Genomic DNA, 10,593 nt, shown 5'->3' on the forward strand with positions numbered 1-10,593 from the left:
CATTTTCCCATATTAAAACCAAGTTCTCTATAACCAATGGCTCTGATACCAATCTGTCACACCCCCAAAATCCACACGCGGAGTACCACCGCTTGGAGGCGTGACTGACCAGGATCAAGCCACCAATCATATCAAACATAGCATTTAATAATAATCAAAGATACGATTGATGTTCCAAAACCAAATGTTGTATATGTAGCGGAAGCATTAAATGTAAAACCCAAAAACATAAGTATCAATGTGTGAATGTAAAAGTGTTTAATAAGCATTCACGAGTTCTTGTCCACAACGACCCGCTTCTCCTCTGGTGCAAGCTCCAAGATGTACCTAAGGTCCTGCAAGGCATGCAGCAAATAATCAACAAACTAGTTGAGCGAGTTCACAGAAAGTAAGTTCATAACATAGTGCATAAGCATAGCTAGTGGGGGCTTCCCATACTAGTGTGTTCATAATACTGGTGGGGGCTTCCCATGTTTATCCTGGCTAATGAGGGCTTCTCATTAACGGTACTTACTAGACTAACTTCCGACCATGTGTTCTTCTTTACCGAGAACAGGAATACGTACAGGGTCACGTAGGCTTTACGTGACGTGCCCTTCCCCGAGGACAGTGGTACGCGTGGGGGCTACGTAGGCTTTACGCAGCGTGGCCTTCCGACCTGGAAGCCAGTGAATGGTATTGGGTTACGTAGGCTTTACGTAACGTGTCCTCCCGACCCGGGAGACAAATGGCAATTAAACTGGGTTACGTAGGCTTTACGTAACGTGTCCTGACTAACCTGAGGACGATGGTCTATAGTCTGGTGTATGCGTAAGTACGAGTAATCATTTCATATTCAACATATCCAACCCAATTCCCAACCCGGGAATCCCATGCCTTGGCTGTGTGAACTCACCTTGGTTTGCTCGGCAGATACACAAAGAGTATAGATAAGCTAGTAAATGGTCAATCACGTCCTAGCATGGTTGTAATACAAGTCAGGTTTGGTTCAATAATGCACGTATACAACATGGCAAACACGTATGCACGCAAACACATTAAGTACACCACTTGTGCTATTCGGATGGTTGGGCCAGAGAGCTTGTGCGAGCCCAACCATCTTGTGCGATGTAAGTCTAGGCCCAAACCTTACCCGGCCCAACTAATTAACAAGTCAAATATAAAGGTCAGCCCAAACAATGTTGATTGTGATCCAATAGCAAGCGGCCCAAAATAAAACAAGTAGTAAACATGACATATACGGTCCAATTAACATAACAGTCAATCTTGTGCGTTTACAATGGACTTGTGCGATCAGCCACTAACCCAGCCCAACAGTTTATCCGGCCCAAACTATCCAGTAACACATACGGCCCAAAACAACATGAAAAGACGTTGTGCGATCCAGCTGATCTTGTACGATTCAGCTGGGTTGTGCGAGACACTTTGGGCTGTCCGGCCCAACAGTTAGGCTAACCCAACAACTTGTGCGATCTGTCAATTCTTGTGCGACTGAGGTCACATTGTACGACTGGTCCTTGTGTGACTGGATCAAGTCTTGTGCGAGCAGGTTCACTTGTGCGAGTGGACCTGTTGTACGTGTGATCTTGTGCGACTGATTAACAACATTCCGGATTTCATGCTTTCGGTTACACATTCAATAGTTTCCAAACATAAAAATTATCAATCAACAGGTTTCCAATTATCACATATCAATTAACAACTTCCTTTCAAGCTAACCATCGATCAAACAGGCAATTTAACTCACTAATTCGTATGAACCCTAGTCTAAACATGCTCATGAACAATCACCCGAGATATTCGATTATAAACACCCAAGGTTCAATTTCCAAATAACAATAAGATCACAGAACAAGATATCCGGGTTAACATCAAATCTGTTTATATTAGCATATCCTTCGATTCATACGAACTTATATCCGGTTAGTAAACATCATTCGATTTCATATATCAAGAACATTCTGATTTGCATAAACATGAACAATAACACATATGACTTATAACATCAATCAGGCATGAACAAAACCATAACACACTAACCGATTAGGGATAGATGATCCGTTCACGAACAAGAAGGTCTTCGAGGTGATAGCCGTCGGGTTTGAGAGGGAGAGAGAGCAAGTAGGGTTTTTAGAACTTGTGTGTGTTATCCAAAATTGTAACAAGTGAGATACAATACCCCCTCATGTGTGCTTGTACGTAAAAAGCAATGGGCCGGCCATTTACTTGGGCTGCCCTTGATCCGAGCACATGATGTGCGGCCCAAATAGCTTGTGTGATCTTGTGTGAGTGTGTATTTGTGCGATTGGGCTAGATTGTATACATACACATGCGTTTACACAACACACGCAACAAATAGATATATCATTCACGTAATCATACATGCACGTAATAGTAAAACATTCATTAAAACACACAAGTCACATAACATTCAATAATATTCGCTTAATCAATCAAGTTCACATAGTCGTGCCATAAACGTTACATCAAAGCGAGTCTAAAGTTCGAGTTGTCACATAAACGACGTCACAAATTTTCTAAACAACTTAATCTAACTACTAGTGTGAACGCTGTTTTGATGGGTACCCTTCCCCCGAAAACTCAAGATCCAGGAACACCTGTTATTTCAATACAAATTGGTGATGTTAAATTAGACATGGCTTTGTTGGATCTTGGGTCTTGTGTGAGTATTTTAGTGTAAGGACTGCAAAAATGTCCCTAAACGACCCGTAAGTGAAAACCCGGACCCCTGAAACCCTAATGTGCATGAAAAACTAAGAAATCAAGAATTATGGGTTTCACGCGGGCCGCGAAAGAGTAAGCCTAGGCTTACGCGGGCCGCGTCAAAGCTTTGTTGACCGGATAAGCGTTCCCGGTCCACGTGTCACACACGTGGCATGCCTACTGATGACACGCTAGCCCTAATCTATGAATAGATGACCCTCGCGGGCCGCGTAAATGTTATGCATGGGTTTACGCGAGCCGCGTAAAACCCATATTTTTGCTATAAATAGCCTGGGCATCGAGCTTTCATTCTATTGTCGAAAACTTTTCACAAAAACGAAGCTAGACTACTTAAAGCTATAATTTCACATAGAGAGGTGCTGCCACGATACCGGGTATTAACTCGATCGCTATTACGATTCAATGTCCGATCGATTGGAGCTATCCGATGGATGTTTAAGTGCTGCCCACATTAGGGTTATACTTTGTCATTCGTCGTAAATTCGACGGATGTTTAGTATCGTACTTTGTCATTCGTTGTGAGGGTTTGTATCTCGTGAGTTATCGTAAATGTTGTATTAGTTACTAACCTAGTTCGTGTGCAATGTTGTTTAAACTAGGTTATCAGGCTTATCAGTAGGCTAAACTCTGCCCGTATAAACTTGCAATGTGAGTCATTCTCTTTTTATCAAAAGTACTTTACAATACCTCAAACTATTTTCAAAGTTATAATTACAGGGATTAAGTCATGGTTATCTTGAATCACAGGCAAGTGGGGTATTGTGCACATTACTAATTTTTCACAGTTAGGCTAATCAATCCTAACAGTGATAATCATCACTATTTGGGTGAAAGGACCCAATAGTGGTATGACCATCGTCACACGGCTGTGACACGGCGCCAGATAAAAATAAGATAAAGGCCATTGTAATTGCTCTTATGCTGTAATTGATAGCTATGTGTCGTTTTATTAAATTCGAATGATTCACCAGTATTTTCCCGCTGACAAAAATATTTTTAAAACATGTTTCAGGCGATCTCATGTGAATCAAGAAAAGTGCTACGGAGCACTAATCAAGCTTGAAGTGGTGGCTCAGTTAAATAAATAAACATGTTTTGTAAATAAGGGAATTTCCTTGGGAAATTCCTCTATTGTAAATTACGGGGTTCATCCCAAGTGATGAAATAAAATAATCGGGCATTTTCAAGTTTAAAAGATCCTGTTAAAATCTTCCGCTGCTAAATCAAATAATAAATACCACGGGTTTTTTCTGCCCCGTGGCTCCTGGACCAGGTAAAACTGGGACGGGGGCCCTGACAGAAAAAGGTGGTATCAGAGCCACTGATTTAAGCCAATTAAGTATTCTAAAATACTTAATCTTCTGATTGCCATTCTGTGATACTGTGAAATTTGAGTTACAAAAATTTTAACTTAGAATTTTGTGTGTTTCTTCATGTATGCTAACAACATGAATGAACTATCAGAAGCCCTTCAAAACTTTACTATCCATACTACAGATATGGATACCACTGACCCTCTCACAGGCTACCAGGAGATGGAAGAACCAATGGTATTCCGGGCTCAACCCGAGGATAAACCAAAGGTGAAAAAGAGAAGGAGGTTTGTTGGCTGGAGGCGGGTGCGTAGGAAGAAACAAACGATATTGGTGCACGAATGTCTAAAGCCTACGTCTTAGTCTTAGTCAAGCTTGTATAGGGTCTAGGGGTCCTATATGTGAATTTTGTATAGTGTAGGGGTTGAAAATGTAACTTTATGCTTTAATGTTCTGATTCCGCTCCAAATGACATTGTGTCATTAGGAGCGAAATCACAACAAGGTGATTCCGCCCGAAATGACACGATGTCATTTGGAGCGGAATCAGCCCCCTATATATAGTCGTCTTGTTTTCTCATTTTGCATCTGAATGTCGACCGTGTAGCCGAACTGCTGAATTTTTCTGAGAAGTATTAATGTGAAAACGTGTTTAAAGTAATCTGCATTCTGTTTCTACTCCATTCTACTTTGATTCAAGGTGTTTGTGTATTTCCGCTGCATAAACAGTGGTGTTTAGCTCTGATTGACTCAATTGATCGTCAATAACGATCCTACAATTGGTATCAGAGCGAGTTATGAGCTAGAATACCAGAATCAAAGCTTTTTTACTACACTTTTTGAGTTTCTAGACATTGCCACAGACAAAATGGACTGAAATTTGGACATATTGTGTAAAATTGACAATTAATAAACCCTTGAGAGTTTCAGATTAAAATACAGCTTAAAAGTGGTTAAAAATGGCTCGAGACCTGATTCGCTCGAAACAGCATTTGGTTGATTCCGCTCGTAATTCTGAGCGAAATCAGGTTTTCCTTCTGAAAAGTTTAATTCCACTCCAAACGGTAGAAGCGGAATCAGTGATTCCGCTCTTATTTTCTGATTCCGCTCGAGATCACCTTCTGATTTCGCTCGAGATCACATTCTGATTTCGCTCGAGATCACTTTCTGATTTCGCTCGAGATCACCTTCTGATTTCGCTCGAGATCACATTCTGATTTCGCTCGAGATCACCTTCTGATTTCGCTGGAGATAAAATTCTGATTTCGCCTGAAATTTAAATTGTGATTTCGCTCATAAAAACAGTTTAGTTTGAAAATCATGGTTTGAGGGTTAAGTCCGTTTCGTTCGTGATATCGTGCTGGGAATTCAGTCTGTGTAGAAAGTTTTTCAGTAAAAGTAATCTGTTTTTCAAAAAAAAAAATTAAAAATTTTCAGAATTTGTCACTTAAAATGGAAAATCAAGATTTTTACAACCTTTTTGCGGGTAGCGGCATGACGGCAACACAAAGTCCGGCAAGCATTGTTCAAAATGTCAACATGGAGAATGAGCTAGGAACAATGCAGAAACCGCCAAAGCTTATGAACTTGGATGAGTATGCCGGATGGTTGGGTCGTTTCAAGAATTGGGTACAAGCCAACCATTTTGAGTGTTGGATGAAGATAGAGAAAAGATATGTTCCACCTGTTGATGGAATGGGATTAGAGAAAGGCATTGGAAGTTTGACTGAAACCGAACAGAATGATTTTAAGGCGGAGAAGAAGATGGTCAGTATTCTCCAACTGGCCATAAAAGAAGATATTCTTGTGCTGTTACAACATGATGACAACTCGCAATCGATGTGGCAAGCATTAAAGTTAAAGTTCCAAGGCAGCGTCTCTATGATCAAAAGCAAGAAAGCCCTGATCAAGAAAGAGTTCGACATCTTTACCGGGATGAAGGGTGAAACAACGAAGCAGTTGATTGAACGTTATTGCCATCTTGTGGTAGAGATGAAAAGATTGGAGATTACAAAAACAAACGAAGAGTGGATCGACAAGTTGTCCGACGCATTACCTTATGATGAATGGGGGACATACTTAATGATGTTGAAGAATAACTCAGATTTCGTGAATTTGAATCTCAGTTCATTTATCGAGAAGATAGAGGCTCATGAGTTGGAGTTGTTGAAGATAAAGAAGATGAATTCAGCGAATGTGCAGCAAGACGTATCTCTTTACTACAAAGGAAGCACTCCTGTTGCAACAAATCAAAGTCCAAAGATACAAACGGGTTTAGTGCTGATACAAATTCAAGTGCTTCTACAAACACTCCACAATCAAACAAGCCCTCACCGTTTGTGAACTATGATCTAAACTTCAAAGCTCCAGAGTAGTCTTCACCTCAAAGCTATACAAGTTCCAACAATCAGGCTTACGTTTCTGGGGTGCAATGCAACATCGCGGTGAATATTAAGAACGGAAATGAAATTACTGAAACAGCCGCGAAACAACACTTTGCTTTACTGGCTTCCGTTTTAGAGGCATATGAAGGTTTAGTAGCAGGCAGGATCGTTAATCCGGATATGACAAAAGAGGATTACGACCAGATCAACCCCGAGGAGCTTTAACTGATTGATATAAAATGGTGCATGGCAAGTTTGGTTAGAAGGGCACAACGCTTTATGGAGATCACAGGCAGAAACAGTCTCTCAGGTCCTGATCAGAAGCTAGGGTTCGACAAATCAAAGGTTACGTGCTTCAAGTGTAAGGAACGTGGTCATTTCAAGAGAGAATGCCCTAACCGTGAAGTGAACAACCATCAGAACCCATTCACAAGCGATTATTACAGGCAGGCGATCTATCATCGACCTAACCAACAACCTGCTGTTCAGAGGCCGCAGATCGAAAACAAACCGGAGAAGGCTCTTATCGTGAATCAAGATGATGAAAAAGTAGCCGAAGGTTTTACCTGGGATAAATACATTCCGGGAAGTGATGGGCAGGCCATGATTGCAGAAATTGTTGAAGTACCAGAGATGGTGACTGAGCCATAAATGGTTGTTGAAGATGTTCCTGTTGAGAATGTGGTTGATATTGATGAAATCGCTACAGAAGTTTACTATTACCAGTCAGAACAGGAGGTATTGGCAAGTTCTATGAAATCAATAATGCCTCCTAAAGTGTTTGAATCTTTTGCAGGTTATTTCGAAGAACCGACGACTGGATCGTGTCCTAGATACGAAGAAAAGAAAGTTGTCGAGGAAATGATAGACGTGACAAAAGAGTTGACTGGAGAGACATTGAAAGATATCGCTGACAAAGCTCTCATGGGAAAGCTAAAAGAGGTAGACTCAGAACTCGAGAAGTCAGAGTCTGTCAGTACAGTATCAGTCAAACAGGAGTCAGATCAGAAATCTGGAGTTCAGGAGGTCAAAGTGTCTGGGTCTAAGTTGAAAAATGTCGGTAAACAAGATGTGAAAATTGTGTGTGATGAACAGGTTGTTGTTGAGAAAGTTGTTTCAATTCCTGAAACACCATGCCAGAAGTGTTTACAACCGTGCATGGAGTGTCTTGAGAAAGACACTAAGTATCAGGAATTGAAACATCATGCTGATATGCTTAAATTTGACCTTGGACAAGTCAAAGAGGCTTATGATACTCTTGCCAGGTCAATTAAAATGATCCGAAAAGAGAGTGTTGAAAATGACAAAGCAACAAAATTGGCTAAAGCAACACTTTTTGATAAACAAGTTGAGGTTAACTTTCATCTTGACACAATCGCTTCACTAAATAAAGAGCTTGAATTAGATAAAATTGAAAACGAAAGAATTGATAAAAAATTGATGAGTTATGTGGCTTCATCTTATGTTCTTGAACAAATTATCCCACAGCAGCCACATGCTGCACCAGTCTTTAAGAGCGTTCCACCCCCAATGTGGAATCATTATGCGCAAAAATATCCAGATGGGGTGGAAGGTGCTTTGAATCTCAAGTTGAGATCAATTGAGGATGATTTGCCTGAAAGCATTGATATTACATTCTCTGCATCCGACACCGACAACGAATCACATGTCATCAAAACCGTTGTCGATCAGGTGTTAGATGAAGAGAGTGATAACTCTGAGAAGTCTCAATCTGAGAAAGCTGTTAGTGAGTCTGAAGATGAGGGTAATTTCTTGGATCGGTTCATACCGAAATCGGATAAGAGTACGAATGATGATCTGATTATGGTGGTATACACTATGATTGGAATAGACAAACTTTACTCCGATTTCGAGTATCCTCTTCAGAACGTGAAGATTGAGAATGTTGAGAAAGTTTTCAAGTTGGTTGAAATGAACATTGATGAGGTTAATAACAAAGAATTCTTTTCAAAACCTAAAAATCTTTTGTTACATCACGTCCTACCAGCTCGGGAAAGAAAGAGTGGGAAGGTAAGGGTAACAACAAGAAAAACAATTTTAAAAACAAAGGGATCGGTTTCGAGAAGAACACCACTAAGCAGGTGGTTAAGCCAAAAGAGAAAATGAATGATATCTTTGTCGCTGGACCAAGTGTAGATGATTAAAAGGACTACATCTTTAGTCAAAAAGCCGTGGACGATTTCAATGCAGCGAAAAAGTTAAAAGAGGAGACAGTCAAATCAACTTTTGTCGAATATGACAAAAGAGTCTGTTATCGCTGTAATGAAATCGGGCATATGGCAAAACAATGCAAGAAAGTGTTTGAAAAACCTGTTCAAAAACCAATTGTTCAAAAACCAACTGTTCAAAAACCTCGACCAAAATCACCGATTGATACAAAAGGTAAAAAACCAATGGTTTCTCCGATTTGCATTCTAAAAAGAGGAGAATCTTTGAAGTCCGAGGATAAGCCAAAATCGACCTTCGAGATTGGTGAATCTTCCAAGTCTCACAAGACTTCAAAATTTTATCCTAAAACAAAAATTTTTGAGAACCAATCATGGGTTGCGAAGTCGAAACCATCTGCCGAGGTGAAAAAGATGGAAAATGCTTTAAAAAATGAAACAAAGGTTTTGAAAGATGATGTTGTCGAGTTTGAAACTGAACTTGATCAATTTCTTGCTGAAGTTCCCCCGATTAACAACAAAGTTAAACCAGTTGCTAAAGATGATGTTCCTAATGTCACATTTAACTTTCCTAAAACAGATGAGAAGGGTGATGTAGTGTTTGGTACTGTTTCTGAGGTTAAGAAATCATGGGCGTCATTGTTTGAATAAGTTGATTTGATGTTTGCAGGGGCTGCCCAGGTCTATTCTTTCGAAGTGGATCATGGACAGTGGTGCATCGAGACATATGACAGGGACACTAGCTCTTCTTTATGATGTCAAATCAATAAATGGAAGTTATGTGGGCTTCGCCGGAAATCAAGGCGGGAGAATTATTGGACAGGGAACATTGACAAATGGTGTCATCTCATTCGACAAAGTGAACAATATCGTAGGGTTGGAAAACAATTTACTTAGCATTTCGCAAATATATGATAAGTCTTTCAGTGTACATTTCACAAAAACAGAGTGTGTGGTTTTAAAACCGGGGTTTAAAATCCCTGATGAGATGGTGTTGTTGCGCGCTCCATGGGAGAACGATCTGTATATTCTTGATATGAGCGTCGCAACACCAACAACTCATCAAAAACAATGTTTTGTGTCAAAATCAAAAGCAACGGAAAAGGAGTCAATAATGTGGCATCATAAGATGGGCCACATTCATGTTCGTAAAATGAATTTTTTAGTGCATAATGATTTGGTAGAAGGTGTAAACTTAAAGAGTTTTCATTTGTCTGATGATTGTATAGCGTGTAAAAAGGGGAAGCAGACTCAGAAGTCACACCCACCGAGGATACTTAATTCGATCAGGTTACCTCTTGAGAGATTACACATGGATCTCTTTGGGCCTGTCAATGTAAAGAGCATCAGCGGAGATTTGTACTGCTTGGTGGTGACTGATGACTTTACAAGATTCTCGTGGGTCGTGTGCTTAGAAAGAAAAGATCAAACTTTTGAGTCGTTGATGGTGTTGTTCAAGAAGATGGAAACGGTGTATAAGCTGCCAATCCGGAGAATTCGTAGTGACAACGGAACGGAATTCAAAAACAACAAAATGTACGAGTTTTGCAATGAGAAGGGAATTCTTCATGAATTCAGTGCGCCGTACACACCACAACAGAACGGCGTTGCTGAACGAAAGAATCGGACCCTAATAGAGACAGCTCGAACAATGTTAGCCGATTCCAAACTACCGATCTTGTTCTGGAGCGAAGCAGTATCTGCAGCATGTTATACCTTGAATCACGTACTCACCGTCAAAAAGTACAAAAAGACATGCTTTGAGTTGCTGCACCGATACAAGACGAATCTTGAATTTCTGGAGCCATTTGGGTCTCCGTGTACGTTTATTGATGAGAATGGAAAATTTGGTGCTAAATCAAATGAGGGTTTCTTTGTAGGTTACGCAAGCCCATTGAAGAGGGTGTTCATACCGTGCCTGGGGAAAATGATTCAAGTTCAGCATGTGGATTGTCAGAAGCACACT

The sequence above is a fragment of the Helianthus annuus genome, chromosome 11, assembly GCF_002127325.2.
Source record: "Helianthus annuus cultivar XRQ/B chromosome 11, HanXRQr2.0-SUNRISE, whole genome shotgun sequence".
In the NCBI taxonomy this organism is placed as follows: domain Eukaryota; kingdom Viridiplantae; phylum Streptophyta; class Magnoliopsida; order Asterales; family Asteraceae; genus Helianthus; species Helianthus annuus.